The sequence below is a fragment of the Dendrobium catenatum genome, unplaced genomic scaffold (assembly GCF_001605985.2).
Source record: "Dendrobium catenatum unplaced genomic scaffold, ASM160598v2 fragScaff_scaffold_1611, whole genome shotgun sequence".
NCBI classification, from domain to species: domain Eukaryota; kingdom Viridiplantae; phylum Streptophyta; class Magnoliopsida; order Asparagales; family Orchidaceae; genus Dendrobium; species Dendrobium catenatum.
In genome coordinates, this window is record NW_021320073.1 from 139506 (window position 1) to 160529 (window position 21024).

At 34.8% G+C, this 21024-nt stretch overlaps 1 pseudogene; it reads left to right on the forward strand.

Annotated features, from left to right (window-relative positions):
* Nucleotides 1–16257: 16257 nt before the first annotated feature.
* Nucleotides 16258–19425, forward strand: LOC110112498 (annotated as a pseudogene).
* The last annotated feature ends 1599 nt before the right edge of the window (nt 19426–21024 follow it).

Consider the following 21024-nt stretch of genomic DNA (forward strand, 5'->3'; position numbering starts at 1 on the left):
CACGTGCACTAGCTAAGGATCGAAGGCACTTCATGCGTGCACATATTGATGGCATGGCAAGACCATATTTCTATTCCGTTGCTGGGAAATGTCGGGCTAATGAAAACTCATGATGAAGAGACCCTCAGTTCCTTTGAGGGAAGTAATGTTAAGTGCTTTCTTTGTCCAATAATGTTGATCATTTACTCACAGCAATGCAACATGTCTAGGTTAATGATGAGTTCATCCATCATCAAAAGACAGTATCCCTCGATGTTGCTGAGGTCGGAAGAAGAATTGCTCGTTATGTCATGAGATTTTATTGGAGGGAGTGCTCTTTCTGATGGAGGATATGTTAATTCTCGAAGACTCAAAGTCATCAACCCAGGAGGATTTCTTATGATTTCTACACTTAACTCCGTATCAATGATGCACCTTGACAGAGTTTGAAGTGGATCATCCTAGTTATATTACACCTTAGAAATAATTTATCTAATTTTGTACTAGCTTTCTAGAAAGTTCTAGAATATTATAAGAATATGTTATATATGTGAGTTGTAGTAGAAAGGTAAAAAAAAAAAAAAGAATATCATATACTTCTGAGCTTTGAGCTTGGTTTGTTCACCAAATTTGTGTCTTCCTTTTTATATTTTCTTCTCCTCAAAGATCCACTACATCAAGTCTAAACTAAGTTGACCTGAATCAATCCAAATCAACTTGATCTTAACTGGCTAAGTCAACCAATAAACTCATCCCGATCAAGCTAGTACATCTTATCAAGCCTGTCATAGTATATCAACGAGTGGACGACCTCCTACAATTCAATGGAAAACTATTACAAGTGTTGTGTCCTAGAATATTCACGGTGACAGAGAAATATAAAGTTTAACGTCTTAGCTTGGTATGAAGATTTAGCACGCATACAGATAAAAAGAGAGAGTGCAGTGTTCACAGGAGACATCAAGATTTTTATGTGAAAAACCCTAAAAAGGGGGGAAAACGATGGAACCTAGCCCAGTTTGAATGAATACACTATTATTTGCAGTTGATTACAAATGAGGCCCTTTATTGGGAGAAAATTCATGGCTTTATGCAACAAATATACATCATATATAGTGTGTTATATGGTAAAAATAGGAAGAATCACTGTTGACGTGTTCGCTTGGTCAGAAGGTCCATAGTCGATGGACGACAGAGGTTAGTAGGATTGTAGTCGATGGGCGACGTAAGTCGGAAGGACTGTAGTCGGTGGGCTACGGAGGTCATAAAGACCGTTGTCTGGTGATGGAGGTCAAAAGGACTGTAGTCGGTGGGTGACGTAAGTTGGAAGGACAGTAGTCAACGGGTGATGGAGGTCATAAAGATCATTTTCTGGTGACAAAGGTCGGAGGGACGACATCAGGTAGAAGTCCAGTGTCGGATAGAAGTTCGATGAATGTCCGGCGACGGAATGAAGTACGATGACGGGTAGAAGTCCGACAAATTTTTGGTGACAGATAGAAGTTTGACATCCGGCAGGAATCTTGCAACTAGCGGAAGTCCATCATTGGGTAGGAATCTGGTGACAGGAGGAAGTCTGATGTCAGATAGGAATCCTACGACGGGTGCAAGTTCAGTGTTGGGTAGAATTCTGTCGATAGATAGAAGGCTGGCATCAGATAGAAGTACATCGACGGGCAGAAGCCTGGCGTTATGTATAAGTCTGGCGTCGGGTAGAAATACGACGACAAATGGATGTTCGACATATGGTAAAAGTTCGATGTCAGTCGGCGGTCGGGCAGAACTCCTGCGTTAGGTAGAAGTCCGGCGAAGAGCGGAGGTCTGACATCTGTTACAAGTCCGACATCAGTCGACGACCGAGCAGAACTCTGGCGTTAGGTACAAGTCCGACGACGAGCAGAGGTCCGACATCAGGTAGAAGTCTGATACCAGTTGCAGGTCGGGCATAATTTCGACATTAGATGACATTCGGGCAGAACTCCAATGTCGGTAGGCTGCCGGGTGAAAATCCGGCAGTGGTCAAGGAATATAGTTTTCTGAGAGTGGCATGACCTGTAAATAGAAAGAAGATCCGTGGTAAATTGGGAGTGGTTTGAATGGATGGCCGATGTGGATTCCCCTCAATCATGGACCATTTATTTGACATTTGAATATCTTAATGATATCATAATTTGATGATCTTCGGCTTGTTGGATAATTGTCTCATCGAGCCGCTCGATTTGACTATAAGAAGCCATATTTGAAAACTTTTTGATAATCGAAATTATTGTTTGAACCCTCCAAATGTGCTTCGGGTCTTTGAGTTGGACTCATTTGGGCTCGAATTGAGTTGAATTTGGTTTCGTTGGGTTCATATTTTTGAGACGTTCAATTCGACTATAAGTTTGCTAAAATCGGAGTTCAGATGGTCTCCGATTTAATTTTTAAAGTTTCCAATTCTGATTTTGCTTCGAGATTCGTGCATGATCAAGATAATTCTTTGATGATATATCAAAGCAAGTCATCAACTTCCGTTTAATTCAACAAGTTACTTTCTTCAGTATAACAACTAAAGAATTCACATTATGATTTCATTAAATTACCGGCTAATACACGCAGAGATTTAAGCTAAACATTTTATGGCAATATAGGTAGTCAATTCTATAGTGCTCGAGTCTTAACCCAAACTTATAAAAATACGAGATTAACGGCTGAGCTCAATAAAGAAGAGGCAATTTTTTGTGCTCAAACTTATTCCAATAAAATGCATTGTGCATCTCTCTCTTTGTGCTCATTTCATCATCTAAGTTCTCTCATTCTCTCTCTGGTTTGAGTTCCATGAATCTTGCGAACAAGAATATTTTAAAATTTGAAATCAACTATCTTCAAATCAGTTCATATATGATCAGTCATTTAAATCAATATTGAAGAAGTTATTTTCTACACAAACACTCAGCAAATTACGTAAGGAAATAAATAATCTATAATTTTTTATTATCCAAATTAATATTAACATAATGTTAATAAGAGATATAAGATTACCCCATTATAGAAGAGCCAAGGCCCCCAATGTTAAGGAAATTATGTATAAAATCAGCCATTCTTCATACATAATTTCAATTTTGAGTTTCATTAAAGAAAATAGTTACACCCAATAAACTTTAAAATAATAATAATAATAATAATAATAATAATAATAATAATAATAATAATTGATATGTTATCAAAAAAATTATCTTGATTGGCACGAATCTTGATGAAAATAGGAATTGAAAAGTTTAAAAATTATATCCGGAACCATTCGAATGCTGATTTTAGCAACTTGAATGCTGATTTCATCAACTTATAATCAAAATGAACGTTGCAAAGAGACAAACCTAACAATACTAAAATCAATCCAATATGAACCCAAATGGATTCAAATTGAGGGCATGAAGCCTATTTGGAAGCTTCATATCATTAATTGGATAACTAAATGATACCCAAATGTGACATGCTTATAGTCAAATCAAGCGCTTGACAAGACAAATCCAACGAGCTTAAGATAGTCGAATTTTGACATCATTAAAACACTCAAATTATTGATAAACAGTTTATAATCAAGGGAGTTAATAATGGTCATCCATTTGGAACACTCCAAACATGCCTTTGAACTTCTCCCTAGTTACTAGCCATGCCACTCTCACATTCCGCCTCAAAAATTATCCCACTATGTACTCTTACTTCCCGAATCACACTTTTTCCAGCTTCTATAATCCCAACCAACAATCATTATACTGCTCCTAATGTCCATTCATACCTCAATTCAAATTCCCCTCAACCAATACCACCAGTAAATCTACCTACATATGTCTCCTCTATTGCCACTGACAATTCTTCTACTACAACAGTCTCGCCACCTCAATCTAGTCGCCATCATATACTCACTAGTTTCAATTCAGACATCTCAAACCAAAGCAAGTGTTTGACTTACAACATATCACTTTACCATTGTCACCAACTCCCTTTTATAAAGCTAACTAGTATCTTGCTTGGAGATCTACAATGTCCTCTGAATTTCAAGCACTTCAACAATAAGGAACATGATCTCTAGCACTAAGAATCAAAACATTCTTGGATGAAAATAGCTCTACAGACTACAGAACAAAATTCAACTCAGATGGGTCTATTGCTTGATACAAAGTGCGACTTATGGCACAAGGTTTCAGAAAAGCATATAAAATTGATTATACTGATACATTCAGCCCAATGACAAAATTCCCTACTATCCATCTTATGTTAACTGTTCCGACTACCTTTCATTTAGATGTATATAATGCTTTCCTCCATGGTAACATTGCTGAGGTGATATTCATGAACTAACCTCCAGGATTTCAATATCCTCAATATCCAACTCATGCATGCAAGCTTCATAAATCCATCTACAGTTTTAAGCAATCCTCAAGACAATGGTTCTCTACCTTCTCCACACACCTATTGCAATATGATTTTGTAGCAAGCTAGGTCGATCCTTCATTACTTTTTCTTCATATATTGGATGTCTCAATCTATCTTCTTGTGTATGTATATGACCTTCTGCTCACAGGAAATGACCACACTGAAATTGATCTTCTGCTTCATCATCTAAACACCACATATCTTATGTGCACCCTTGGGATTGTGTCTCATTTTCTTGGTATCTAAATCATAGACATTCAAAAGGTCTACTTCTATGTCAATCTCAATACATATTACAGACTTGCTTAACAAAGTTGGAATGCTATAGTGTAAGCTTGCTCATAGTCCGTTGCCTTCCAAACTTCCATCAATTACATAAAATGCTGATCTATTTCAACAACCTGAACTATACAGACATCTAGTTGGATCTCTTCAATACCTCACAATTAATATACCAGATATTGCATTGTCAATCAACTACTTGTGCCAACATATATATGCATAAATCATATTAGTTTCATTTCCAACAACTGAAACAAGTATTACAATACTTATAAGGAACTATCAAATATGCTCTACCAATCACCATTGCATCCTTAGAACTCCATTCGTATGGAAATTATGACTGGGCAGCCAATTCTATGGATCGTCAATCAATCTCAGGCTTTTGTGCTTATCTCGACAACAACTTACTCTATTGGTCGGTCAAGAAGAAACCCACGTTGCTAGATCGATCATCCGTTGAAACAGAATATCGTGCCTTAGCTGCAATTGCTAGTGATATCATGTGGTTGCATCGACTACTTGCTGACTTCAAAATTGGAATTTTTGCACCTACTCCATTTACCATGACAATATTTTCAACACTTGTGTTAGCTAATAATCCAATTTTTCATGCTAGAACTAAACATATAGAGGTTGAGACCATTTAATACGAGATTGTATTAAATCTAACCAAGTCACTATACACTATATAACTTCACAAAATCAACTAGCAGGTATCTTCATAAAATCAACTTCCTTCACCGGCTCAAGCAACTGAGATCCAAGTTAACAATATAAGATCTATTGTTAACTTGAGGGGCAGTGTTAGCACATATGAGCATTATCAAAAGTAATATCATGTACACTAATCCACCTCATTCTTGTGGCATAAATAACTATGCAATTGAGATAATCTGAGACATTGATGTTCTGACAATATGATCTCGACCACTTCTTTACAACCAACTATTCACTGCTTCTCTTTATATAATAGTTGTAATATGTAATAGAAAAGTAATGAAAAATATAGACTCATTTATCATTCTCCTTCTTCACCGTGCTCTCTAATTCAGAGCTTCTTTAGTCATCAGAATTGATAAAAGCTTGTGACATTTTTCTAAAATGAACAAAGAAGAAGAGGTGGCAAAGAAGGAAGTCAAAATTCTCAGAAGAGTTCATGTAGAGGCAAAATGTGTTTGAAACTACAACGACAACATCAAATTTTTATCATACTACATGAGGTTAGTAAAATGTGCATGAAACTATTTATAGAGAAAAGATGAAAGCTGATGTATCTCACAAACATATTGTCAGCCAAATTACAAATGATCATAGAAGTTTTGAAATGGCAAATGATATATCTCCTCTTATTAGGATGAGAGATATGTCGAATCTCCTGAGCTGAGGTTCAATGTTCTTACTTCTTAGATCTTGCAAGCGCTAACAAATTCCGATCATTCAGTCTTCACTTCCATTCCTCTCTCACTCTATCTCTATCTCTCTCTCTCTCTCTCTCTCTATATATATATATATATATCACACATTTATTTACATGTGTAATACATATAGATAAATTTTGATATTTATTAGTATAACACTTTTATATTGCAATCATAATAAATATATCCACAAAAAGTGTTTTTTTAATAATAATATCAACAATGCTTTTAATATAATTTAAAGATTTAAATATTATATAAATAAATATTAATTTTATTTATTAAATATAAAATGCTTAAAGTTTATATAACATGCATAAAAAATAAAATATCTCTTATTAAAATTATATGCGGCTCATTATTTTCTTGATTTTTATATAAAAAAATAAAATAAAATAAAATAAAGTAGTTGTTGCCTTATTTTTAATTTATCGCTACTTTTAGCAGCAGCGACGAGGACGAATGAACCCAACAACTTGAAGTTATTTCGTTCAAAATCATATAAAAAATTTGCAAAATCAATGCGACAATTGGGGCCATCTATTAATGCATTTGTTTGTTCAACATAATGCGTCCAAAAATAAAAATAAATAATTTACAGAACGGTCCAAACAAACAAGTACTTTGGAAATAAACGAATGTCTTTTTCTACACTAATGCTTCATCTTTTTTTTCTCAAGCGTTTAAATCTCATGTCTCAAATTCTAAAAAGAGTAAAGTTTAAGGGTTAAAATATAAAAAAATTTACAATAGGGGACAGGCCTTTTGTGTTTTGTCTTGAGAATATCCATCGTCTTTCAATTATCAAATCCCAAATGTATAAAAGCCACTGCGCTTAGTCTAACATAAGTAATTCATTATATGATTATATAATAAAATCTTAAATATTACATTTATGAGCATTTAGTATTTTTAGAGCATTTGAGTGACTTAATAATATCATAATTAAATAATCTTAAATTTGTTAAATTCATTTCATCGAGATATACTTTTTTGATATGTATTTTTTTGAAAATATAGTTCATATAATTTCAAATTAATTATTGAAACTTTTTATTCAAATACTCAATTTTAAAGTGATGTTTGATTTGATGAGATGAGATTTCTATTAAATTGTCAATAATAAAAATTTTAGTTTATTAATTATGTGTTTGTTAATTTCAAAATAATTTTAAATATTATAAAATCATATCGATTAATTTTATCAAAGTATCTTGAGCTTTTTTTTTTTTATTGCCAATTTTGACTTATTTGATAATGTGCATGCTAAATTGAGAAGGTACTAAATACTAGTGTAAACAAAATAGGAATAAATTTTAGTTACAGTTTTCTGATCTAACTTTTGATCAGGATGAATTCTGATTTCATTATATTTAATTTGAAATTAATGCAATATAAGTTTTGAATGATTACTCAATATTATTCTTATCTTAAAGTAAATTTAATAATTTTGAGATCCACCATAATAATTTTTATTAGATTTGATATGTCACAAAAAATTACATTGATAAGATACGAATCTCAAGGAATATTTGAATTGGAGATCTTCTAGCCTTATCGTTTTTATCCGTTCGTGCTGAATATTTGTACAACACTAAAACGTGAAATATACACTCTACCGACTCAAAATTTCTAGCGCGCAACAAGAATATTATGACTTAGTTTATTTTTTATAAAATGATATATTCTCTAAGGGATTATTTGAATAGCATCATTTTGAGTGTGAAGCAAAACAAAAACATGAGTTTTAAAAGTTTAATAGTTTGAATAATTGCATTTCAAATGCAAAATATTTTTATGATTTAGGATTTAGGATTTGAATATACCCTTTAGTATATTTTTAATATTTTTGGAATTCACCAAATTTCACTTAATTTCAAATACATTGCTTGTGTGAAGTATTGCAGGCTCCAACTATCACTCATAGTTATTGCCACTTGCTACCGTCGTTGCTCGTCAGTACCCTAGTGGTTGTTAGAGCCTAGGGGCTACTAACCATCACAATTATCGGATTTCACTATCATATTTTTTTCTTTTTAGTTTTTAAAATGCATTTGTTTTACTCATAAATTATAATACTCAACATTTGATCTACTTTGATTCACATTTATTTATAAATTACTATTAGAGCTAATGGTTTGTTAAAATCAAGTGGTTTATATGATTTTGATATTTTGATTGATCTTTATTGATTTTTACTAGCGGATGAGTGATTGAGGCTAAATAATGCATGGCTACTATGATACTATTTAATTAAATAAATTGTTGGTATATGATACTTAATGATGCTAAGAAAATTTATATCTAAGAGGATAATACGATAGATTTTACAAATTTCTATATAATAAGGTGGTTATAAAGACTCATAACTTATAATATCAAATATTTTGAAAATATTAAATAATGGACCTATCTTTATTAATATAAAAATTTAAGCTAAAAAAATTAATCAAAGATGAACGAAAGAGAGAAAAAGAAGAAATGTTACTGCGTAATTAATATTAAATTTATTACAATCCGTTTGAACTTAAAAAAAAAAAAAGTAAAACCAAGGCATATTAATTGCTCTTTATAAAAAAAAAAAAAGTAAAACCAAGGCATATTAATTGCTCTTTAAGTAAGACTTTGCGGCGTTAATTAGAAAAAAAAAAAGCTTCCATCACACCAAATAGCAAAATGGCGGAGAAAGAGAAGCCAGACTAGTGAGAACGAAGTTCTGGGAAACGGAAGCCCCTCTTTTTTATTTCCTTGCCGTGTGCTCCAATGGCCGAGGCATCGTCGGCGAGCTGTTCTTCTTCGTCCTACGTTTCCTCCGGCGACGTAAATGCCCTTTCTTCTTCCCTTCCCCTCTTCGTGAGGCCTGGGTTGTTCCCATCAATGTAGGGGCTCTGTACAATCCTTTTAGCGTAGAAGGCAAACAGGATGAAGCCAGGCAACAGAGGCATAGGTCCGAGGACCAAGATGGATGCGGATAAAAAAAGAAGGGGAAGGTTCAAAAAAGGAAAGAGAAGCGTGTTCGTTGTACGTACGAGTATACGGGTGAGGTCATACGTGTATACGGTGAAAGATCATATCTGCTAGGTTTCCTTATTTTTCCCCCTACCTGTACCATTTATTACCCACCTTTTTTTTTTATTCTGCTTCAAAGGGATATATATATTTTTTCAAGATATCTGTACTCTGTAGTATGTGATTCGCCTATCCCGCCCTGTTATTTCCATTTTCTTGTTCTGTGTTACTAATTTTATGGATTAGGAAATGTTCGCAGGATTTTCCGTTTAAATTCATCATAAAGTTTTCTTTTTACATGTTAGAACTTGTTAATATGGGTTACTGTTTTATATGAGATGACTGTGTAAATTAGGCTTGTTGTGTGGATTTGGAAGCGTTGTGCTAAAAAAGTTTTGTACTATTGGCATCAGTTTATTTTGTTAATTTTTTTCTAATTTTCTGTTGGGATTGCATAGAGTTTTTGTTTCCGTTCTGATATGGTTGTATGGCAAAGTTAATGGGGCTTGATAAGATGTCAACTCTTTGTCCAGTTGCTTTAATGTCTATTGATTAACATCGTTTGTTTTGTTGCCATCTTCTTCTTCTATTCCAAACACATTCTAAATTGATTTAATCTGTTTTCTTTTGTTTGCATTACTCCATGAAAGTCTTTCAGTGAATCTGTAAATATATGAATATCTCCATGCTTATCCGGCTATTTATTTTTGCTGGAATAATTTTTTCTCTGTGGAATTGCATTCATCTATGATGGCAATGACTTCCCTAAGATCATCTCCAATGGAAAATCACATTTTTCACTCCAAAATGCTGTGAAACTTAAAAATGCCGCCATTCATCTCCAATGGAACTCCATTTTGAGAAGGTAACGATCTTTTTTTTTTCTTTCGCGCGCTTCTTGTCAAGTTCGGTAGACCGAGAAAAATGGCGATGATGAACAGTTCAACGCCAATGTTGACGTCTTACTGTTCACCCGCATGGAAATAACGGAAGTTTCAACGTTCGGCTGGAGCTCGGAGGCCACGGCATTCAAGCATTTGGAGTTCCGTTGGAGATGCCCTAATGACATGTTCATGAAGAGAAAAAAAACTAGGATTTCTTTCTAGATTTCATAGGTATTGGGCAGCAGTTTTTGTCTCATTATGTGTTTGACGTTCTTTATGGACGGTTTATATAAGCTTGGAAGATTTGCACTGGAAGTCCTTAGAAGGAAAAGAAGAGTTTTAAAATGGCTGTTGGATGAAAATTGCCCAACGAGCAGCAATGCCGATTCGCTAGAATTCTTACATTGCCTTCACATAAACAATGTACTATTGCACATGCAGCATACTCTCACACTTGGGAGGAAAGTTTTTTGATTGAGTATTTGAGTCCAATATTATCATCCTTTGCCTCATTCATATTATGAAAGTGTTTGCATTATGATTTGTTTGTCATTGATTACTGGAAAGTGTTATTTTATGGTGTTAGGTCATAATAGTTCCCATGGCCTATTATAGTCCCGTCCTTTAAGAAAGATTATAAGGAATATAGTGATTAAATTTTTTGTATTGGACTAGGAGTTGGAGATGGTAATATATTATTGATTTTCATGAATGCTCTAGAAAAGTCTTTCATTTTTCCTAATGATATCCCATCTAGAGTTTTCATTGTAGCGATTCAAGTTGTGTGGAGTCAACTGCATTTATTTCCATTATGCCAAGAAGATCATTCAGAACATAAGATATATATATATATATATGAAAAAATATTATTTTTTAAATTGACAAAAAAGGAAATAAATTTAATCACCATAAGATCTTGATTAAATCAAGTTTTATGTTGAAAGTATTATATGCATTTAGATTGGATAAATAATGTAGAACATTATATTTCAATGAGGTTGCATAAAAACCCTTGTATAGCTCTTAACCAAATTCAAAATTTGATTTCTGTATATAAATAGACTATCCAAGTGTCACTTCAGAATGAACAAGTAACCCATATCATCAATCGAATAGTCTTAGTTATTTGTTAAATATTGTTGGAGACATAAGAAACCCTCGGAACAAAATAATTCCACTTGGAAGATTCCTTAATCCATTTCAACAAACATCCCCTTTACACTAATTCCTCTTTGTAGGACTAAAACCTCCATAGGTTGGGCTCTTATATGTTGCTAAAGCCCCTGCTTACGAAATTTGAATACTCATTGAACTCGTCAGCTTGTTTACTTACAAAATAATAACCATTCCAATCAATGCTTCATAAAGTCACTCAAAAATGCTAAAGTGCTAAAATCTTCTTGAATGCCTTTATGATGTTGCCTATTAGTCATTATTACAATCAATTATTGAGGATCTCTCTTTTTAGGCAATGATGTCAACAAATTTCTTCTGTAACATTCCATCCCAACATTAAGAACACCCTCCTATCATTGGTGCACCAAATGGCGGCCATCCTCCTAATCTTGGCAACTTACTTACAACACCTGGCACTTGTGAGTCCCCCTAGTGCAACCACTAGTTAAGATAGAGAAATGACCATAATAAGGTCTTCTGTTGTTTGGGGGTGGGGGGCAACTCTAATTCATCCATATCTCTAGTTGGAATTTAAGATTCTACTCATTCATCTATAAGATTGTAATTAACTAATTAGAAATATCATGTGGGGACGGATTTTAAAGTGGATGCAAACATCTTTTGTCCAACCATTATTGACCTTGTATTTGTGTTTAGTTATTTTTTAGTTCTCTATATGTTCATTTGTTTTCACCTCTTACCTTTCTAGTAGATTAGGACATTAGGTAGAACACTTTACCATTACTATTTTGAACTCACCAACAATTTGTTTGTAATGTCTAACTAACTGAATGTACATGATAAACTCATTCATGTCGAACATGACACTTCGTCACCATTATCTCTTTCCAATTTATGAACAGTTTGGTTATCTAGCATATGATAAACTCGTTATTTAGAATAGTAGCTTGACTTGATGAATTATGAGTCTGTCTAGGTGTAAACTTTTTGGGAGCTAAGTTTATGACTAAATATACTAATAACAATATGTTGTTATTGAATGGTACTAGTGATGTTGTTAATGACTATTTTTATAGGCATCTGTTGTTGTATTTCTTTTAGGCTTTGAGGGTGGGCCTATTAGCAATAGTTCGGGTGTCTCCATTATGGATGGGTTAACATGTTTGAATCACATAAATAAATTCTATGCTATGCATGAATAAGTTTTACACATAAACTTTTGTCTATAACCTGCTCTTGTATTTTGCTCAACCATGGTAGAAGTCAGTCAAGACCCAGGAGAGTCATGCACTATTTGAGCTAGTTGACCCAAATGGAACCATAAACTCTAATGCCACTAGTTTGGGAGGATGAACCAAACTACCAAAGGGTGATCAAATTTGGGCCATATATACTAGTATTCAAATTCATTTTCAACCAAAAAGTTTAAGTCTATGGATGAGTTTCAACCCTTGGTATTTTTACACTAACATATTTTTCAAATATTCTTTTTTTTTAATTTTTATTTTTAGATTAAAACTTCAATTACATCTTTGGGAAGTTAATATAATAATATTCTTTCGTCAATTTATTACAGTTAGCTGTATTGTAAGCAAAATTAATCGTCCCTTCATTTTTAGATATGCATTACACAGGAAAGGCATCACGTATATTGAACATATCACCTAAGATTTATGGGGCAATGCTTGCACCTGAAGATTCAGAAGTCCCCTTGTTATGCACAGATAGATTTTTGTTATGTAGTAACATGATAGCCTAAATCATAGCAGTTAATGAAGTAACTGTGATTTGATATAGTGCAATTTTTTTTTTCTAAAGTTTTGCTCTCTATTCTGATTTACTTTGTTTCTTTTATGCTCTTTCTTTCTCCATTTTTTCTAAAACATTGTGCTTAATTGTCAATTGTAATTGTTGTTTCCTTTTTCTTCTCGTTATTCTTTTGTTAATCCAAAGGATAGTTGCTTGATGGTGCATAAAATTCTTGAGCTTACGTAGAATTCTAGAATTCGAAATCTTCCACCGGAGTCTGCATGAACTATATCGAAATGCATTTTTTTTTCATTTATTTGAAAGTCAAATGCTGTCTTAGCCGTGGCCAAAATTCTGTCCGTTATACTTATAATGCCCTTTGGAATTATTTCTCATTAGAACGTGCCTTTTGATGGCTTGTTTCAATTTAGTTTTCCTCTCGAAGAAATTGCCCTTGTACTTTCCAATATTATGATGCCAATTTAATATACTCCATCGCTCAAAATTTCAGATTATAAGATTTTACTTTACTCTCGTTTAGCACCTCTGGATACTGAGGTTTCCACATCATTTTCAACGGGGTTCCTTTATCCAGTATGCATTGTCTCCCCTTATTTCTGGAGTCTAGAATTGTTTCTGGTCTTTCAAAAGACCTGTTGGTTTTTCCACATGAGTAAGACTGCTGACATAGTAAAAGATACTCATTTTGATATATGCGGTTTTACTTTTTGGTAGGAATTATTTGGATTGCAAATACTGCCTTTTTTTGTGTCTTGTGAATGTTGCAGCTCCGCTATCCTCCGTGGACAATGCCTCTGTTTTCCTATGCCTATGAAATATTTCTATTGCTCAGTGTGCCAAGCGTTATCATATACATTTCTTTGACCACCAGGCCTAAGTGTAGGTCTTACTCTTCAATGCCATGCATTTTGAATGTCAATAGCAATGGTGGTCTTAGAATCTTCCTCGCATAAAAATAATCCTTAATTATGGTATTTTGGGGGCTAAAATCATTACCAATACCGCCACTTTGTAATTATCAAATAAGAGTTTTGCATAAGCTTACCATCTAGTTACCTACCTCCCATTTGGTTTGGGGGAATCAACATTCCTCAATTTGGCTTAATTAGAAGATAAGATAATAGTCATGATAATCTCATGAGAAATTTTGTCTCTAGGCTCGGACAATCAAATTTGCTGATCTTTATAACATTGCCGACTCATTTAGTTCTAGATTTAAGTTAATGCTTTTTCTTTATTGGTTTTACTGGGAAGAAATACTAGTTTTTCCACCTTGATTTAATATTTTAATCATATAGATATAGCTTATGTAGTTAGAATAAGGCTAATGATTTAAGTATAATTTGTAAAGCTGAACCTAAATAGTTGCAATGACGCTATTGATGATGCTGTCACATTTTTTCTTCTATTTGTTGTTGTATTACTCAAATTATGTTTGAGAATTAGTATGAGGAGAAAAGATGCAAGTGATTGTGCCAAAATATAGTTGTAATATAGTAGTTAGGAGGAAACCATCCAAGTAGAATTTCCAACTTTATATAGTTCTTTTCTTAGGAAAAATGTCTGAATCCTTAATCCTTATTCATTCTAATGACCAAAGGAAATCACTGTGGTCCTTTGCAAGCAACATGGGCCATGGAATTTGGACTGCAATTACCTCATCTCAGGCATATATCTCATTTTAATGACTGCATGAAAACTGCTTTTCCTTTGAAATCAACTGCTGTTTTGAGGGGCTAAATCCCAACATAGAATTAATATGATAATTTGAGAGAATCCTTATCCAGATCAATGTAGATTGGAGGGGACCTTAATTTTTTTCTCTGAGATGAAAAAAGACACCTGGCAGTGATAATTAATGCTGACTTGAAGAGCTAAGAACTGTATAGTTGCTAGTTAATTTTCTGGATCATAGGATGTATTGTTCATTTGTAATTATGTTGTTGACTGTATAGAGTTAATGAGGGATAATTTACTGCAATCCTATTTAGGACAATTTTCTCAATATTTTGCTTTTTAGATTGTAAGTGCAGTTTCATTTGCCTACTGCCTTCTTGCTACTTTCTTGTTGTTTTTAAAAAAATTTGTGGTGGAAAGTTGTTTTTATAACTGGAGTTGTTTTGGGGTAACTTTAAGAAAGCAATTGTTCGATTTTCTTAAAAAAGAACATATTTATAATATCTACAACAGTTTTTAAAATACTACTTTCTCACAACCATCTTTATAAAACACTACACCTGTCCCAAATAGATTGTATTGGGTGGACCATAGAATAACGAAGATTATTAGAGGGGAAATATTCCAAAGTGTAACATAAACATTAATTTGCTAATCTCCACTTCAGACATATTCTACTTACAACATGGTGTTTCTTTTCTAGCTAAAATCTTGCATAATTTGGAGATATATTCTTCTCACATTTTTGTGTGATATAAAGGGGAATTTGAGCATCTTATTCTGATACTGCTGCCTTTGCAATGTTCTATTCTTTTTCATCTCTTGCATAGATTTTTTTTGCCAACCCATTGAGCACTAGCCTGGATGAAGCTTCATGCCTTTTTTTTCCCAATCAACTCAAGAAGATATTGACAAATCAAATTGCTTGAAGGTCATAAGCTTTCTTTTAGTTGTCTTGCAACATTCATAGACCCTTTCTGTTATAATATGCTATTCTGCTATTGGAATTGGGATTTTCTTCTTGGATTAGATACTATTTAGGAAGTTTGTCAAATACCGTCCCAGTCATCCTAACCGTCCCTTGGCTCTTGATCCAATGGCTAGCATGAGGATCCGTGGGAGGTTCACTTAGATCCCGCTGATCTCCTTCTATATTCGGTTGGCTGATTTAGGGAGGATTATATTAGGGAAACTATGCATAGTTCCATAATTATTTGTTTCTTTACTAATATATCTTGTATAGATCTATAAATAGAGATAGTTTTGTGAAATAAAATTAAACATTTTCCCTCTCAAAATTTCTTAATTGAACATGGTATTAGTGCCTAAGGATGCATAATCCTCCAACCTTCATTGTCGTTGCCATAATTACGAGGCTTTGGGTTTTTTCTGTCTCCTTGAGTGCGGTTCTTCTTCGATTTCAAAGGAAGAAAACGAGTGAATCCGAGAGCAGTCTCTTGTATGTGCCTACCTGGGGGCCATATAAGAATGAAGGAAGTGGAGCCGAGCGAGTGGTTCCTCTCGCATGCAATTGAGACCGATTGAGCGTTTGGGGAGTTCATGGAGAGCAGAGGCCTTCTGCGTGCAAGCCTGGGGCCGAACCGAGTACGCAAGAGGATCAGGCGGAGTATGAGATATGCCGTCTCAGTGGTGAAATTGCAGGTTGTCACGATGTGGTTTGAACTTGCCTCCTCGATGATACCATGGTCCAACTCTTCTCTTTCCTAAGCTATCGTGACCGAGCTTGCCACTCTTCTACCTGTTTCACTTGGCGCCTCCTTGGTTCCTACCTGTGCCTTTGGAATTTGCTTGACCTCTGCGCTCATCGGTGTAATGCGGATATCCCGAATGCTCTAGCCTCGCGCTGTGCTAGTCTCTACCTTCTTTGATTCCGGGGATCGGAGTCGATTGCTGCCATTATGAACCTTTACGCTCGTGACTTACGAGAAATCGTCGGGGATTACTGTTGTTATATCACTGATGCGATGCTATTGGTGATTGCTGTTTGACATAACGTGCTTGAGAACCTCCAGATTGGCCCTGATCCTTGTGAAAAGGTTAGCAGCGATGCAATCCAGCATGTGGTCATGTGTTGCTCGAGATTGAGAAGGTTGTGCCTTTCGGGTGTCCAGGAATTGATGGCCTCTTCATTGGCACCTTGGCGAGGCACTTTTCCTATGAGAACATTGATGAGATTGCTGGATTGGAGGAGATTGCCCTTCTTGACTGTGAGAACATTGATGAGACAGCCCTTGGCAAGGTGGAATGCCTAAAGTTTTTGTCAGTTGTAGGTTCCCAGAATTTGAAGTGTGCATCAACTGTCACTTATTGGAGCAAGCTACCAAACCTTGTTGGGTTAGATGTTTCTAGGATTGATGTTTGTCCGAGTGTTCTATTTAGAATTCTCTTCTTCTAAGAACTTGAAGGTTTTGTGCGCTCTCAATTGTTTGGCATTAGAAGAGGAAGCCAATCATAGCCCGCTCGACTCTGGCCATGCCAAGGGCAAGATTCTTCTCACCCTCTTCACTGACATTTCCAGGAGGATTACTTTTTTATTCTCTAACTTTGTGGGAAAGGAAACTGAGATCTCTAGGAATTGGAAATCTCAGGAAAACAAGGGCAAGAACCTGAATGACCTCATAAGCTGGGTCGAGTGGATACTGTCACAGTCATTGCTTCGCATAGAATGGATGATTTTTTGTTGAGGCAGGGTGTTGCATTGCTGTTGAGTTTGGTGAATAGTTCTCAGGAGGATGTACAAGAGAGAGCAGCAGTTTGGCTAGCTACATTTGTGGTGATTGATGATGAGAATGCAACATTGGATCCAGTAAGTGCAGAGGCAATCATGAAAAATGGGGGCATTCCGTTGCTTTTAGAACTTGATAGGTCATGCAGGGAAGGTGTATAGTCTGAAGCTGCAAAGGTGACTGCTAACTTGTCAGTTAATGCTAAAGTTGCAAAAGCAGCTGCTGACGAAAGGAGGTATCAATATACTCGCTGCTCTAGCAAGGTTCACAAATAGGCTGATTGCTGCAGAGGCTGCTGGAGGGCTTTGGAATCTTTCAATTGGAGAAGAGCACAAGATTGCCATTACCGAAGCTGGTGGTGTTAAAGCTCAGGTAGATCTCATCTTCAAATGGCTAATTGGGATAGATGGAGTCCTTGAGCATGCTGCTGGTGCACTTGCAAATCTGGCTGCGAATGAAGAGTAGCATGGAGGTAGCAATGGCAGGTGGTGTCCATGCTTTGGTGATGCTTGAAAGACCGCAGGAATTTTTTTTTTTTTGCGTGCATGGTTGGGCTCATTACTTGTTGCTGCTAATCAGTGAAAAAAGTGGTAATCCGCAAACGAGGGTTGGCTTTGCAGTTGATTAAGAGTATTTTGGCAAGACCTAAATCTTGTCTTATTCTAATAAATGGTGATATTAGAAAAGGAGAGCATATTGTCCCTCCTTTTGCAATTGATTTCTTGATGTGGGCTACTTTCTTATCCCCTCTGCTCGAGTGAGGGCTACAAAGAAATTATAAGCACTTTATTCTACCCTGAAGGAGTTAGCACTTGCTGATTTTCCAGAATCCCACCACCTACCTTCATTGCCAGAATTATGAGGAATACATGTTTCCAACAACAAACTTCATTGTCAGAGTTCTAAGGAACACTGGTCTTTCTACCGGCCTTCATTGTCAGAATTCTTAAGAATATTGATCCTTTTGCTTACTTCATGCATCCTAAACCGAAGATAGATCATGCGGGAGGGCTCCTCTCGCGTGGAACATCCATATTCGACCGAGTAGAAGCGAGAGAAGTCGAGCGCAGGACCTCTGGAAAGAGCTGAGAGTTCAAGGACAAGCAAACAGTGCAAGACTCGCACTCCTTCCCTCGATCAGACCAGAGGGATCAGAGGCATTGCATGTGCTTGTATGGGTTCGATTGAACAAGAGTGTTCGGGTGGAGTCTGATGACTGATTTGCATTAGGCTGAAGGCTGACTCGATTGTATGAGAGAAGATTTGTGTGCCAAGTCTAAGCCGCTTTAGATTTGTTGTTTTGCTGTTGTCATTGAAGCTTGCCGCAAACATAAAAACATTTTTTTTTGTCATGCCTTCATTGCCGGTCTTCCCTTGTGGTTACTATCCTATCTATAACCAATGCAGCCTTCATTGCTGCCCCTGCTTAGTATAGCATTCATTGCTACCCTTTACCACTACAATATGTGAAGTTGATTTCTCCCAAAAATTTAACCAAAAGGACTCTATGATGAACTAAGGGGCTTGATAACTCTATTTTTTTGGGATTGATTATCAAGCTAGGAATTACATATATGTATTCCCCAGCTTGAGGGAGAGTGTCAAATACCGCCCCAACCATCCTAGTCGTCCCTTAGCTCTAGATCCTATGGCGAGCATGAGGATCCATGAGAGGCTCACCTGGATGGCTGGATCACGTCAATCTCCTTCCATATTCATGTGTTTAATTTAGGAAGGGTTTTATTAGTGCAACTATACATGATTCCATAATTATTTGTTTCTTTATTAAGATATCTTCTATAGATCTATAAATATGGATAGTTTTGTGTAATAAAATTAAGACTTTTTTCTATCAAAATCTCTTAATTTAACATTGTTAGTGTGTGATATTCACATGGAAAATTATTAATAGGAAAAATTATATTAGGAGAACATCTAATTTGAGATATATTCATTTATATTTCTATAATTATAAATATTCTACTCCTTATTTGTTTCCTTCTGTATTTATCTTGTATGCTTATCCAAAAGCTCTTATATTCAATAAAAAAGATACAAAAAAATTCATCTCCTCAATTTTGTATAGGGCTGCAAACGAACCGAGCCGAGCCGAGTATGTGAGTGTTCATGTTTGTGTTTGTTTAACATTAGCTTGTTCATGTTTGGTTCGTGTTTGATTCGAGCTTTATTATTTGTGTTCATGTTTGGTTCGTTTTAATTTAAGGGTGTTCATGTTTGGTTCATGTTTGTTTGTTTAGTGCTTATCAAGCTTTAAACAAGATATGTTCGTGAACATATTTCGCAAACAATCTATTGAACAAGCGAACCTTAAATTTGTTCATGAACATCCTAAACAAACAATCTAGCAAATATGGACAAATATGAAATATTTCTTGTTATTAATAAAAAATAATTATATTATTAAACTAATGCTCGCATCTTGCTTAGTCTCTCCGCTCACTTGCTTGCATTGCTCTCGCTATCACATTGTGTTGCTCAGTGCGCCATACCATACATTGCTCTTTATTGTCGTGTGTTTGCTTGCACGTATGTGTAGGTCTCACATTTGTGTCTTTTCTTCTTCTCGTATTGCATTTGCAAGTTGTTGCTGCAATCCTTAATCCTCCTCCTCCCTGCTCACCATATGCTCTGATGTAATTGATTGTGCAAATGCCAATCGTATGGATGCTCATTCAATGACTTGCATATTCTTGATGAGTTGTTTAGTTCAATATTAACTTAGGTTTAGTAGGAAGTAGTGATGTCTGAAATGTCCAAATAGTGTTTTTATTCTTAATGGGATAGATTAGCTATTGGGTAGTTAAAGCTGATTTAACCATGTTTCGAGATCAACTCAAAATCATTCAGTCTGATTTATAATTGAGCCCAAACTAGTCAGCCATATATGCTCTTACTTTGACCCAGCCTGTAATATGTCTTATTATCATTTATCAAAGGTTGATCCTTGAACAAAAATTATTTTATTAAATGTTTATAACTCTTTAATGTTTAAATTGTATTGAAAGATATTCAGGAAAAATATATATTTTATTTAGAGTTAGTTAATATTAGTTGATATTTTTAATATGATTTAGAGAATATATTATTATGTAGATAAATATAGATGTCTATACATTAGATACATGAATGCATAAATAATTCAATAGTATGTATGTAAATTTTTTTTGTGTGGAGATTTTGTGATTGGCATGCCCTCCACTCAAAAGAAAAAAAAGTCTATTTTTTTTAATAATGTAAAAAAAAAAAAATAAAACTCTTTACAATGCCTTTTTTTAGCATAATTAGTTGTCTAGCAAATTGTTCCCTTGAAAATCATATTTTAGGCTCAAGCTTATAAATGATAAATCTTTTAGAAGACTTTTATATAAGACTACTTGTGAGCATACAAATTTCTGATTTTGATGGTTTGTACCTAAACACATTTATTGCTGTTCAATCTTCACATTGCCTCATTAATGGTGTATTATGCTTTAGGTAGCAATCATACTCTCAATTAATTAAACCGTAGGTCAGATGTTCAACCTATAAAATTAAACTTAGGTCATAAGTTTTATATATAATTTTCGAGAGGGATATATGGTAAATTCTTATATATTTATATATCTTATACACAAAAATTTTATATTATTTACATACTATTTTAATGTCTAATACACGTAATAAAATATTAAAAAAAGGTGT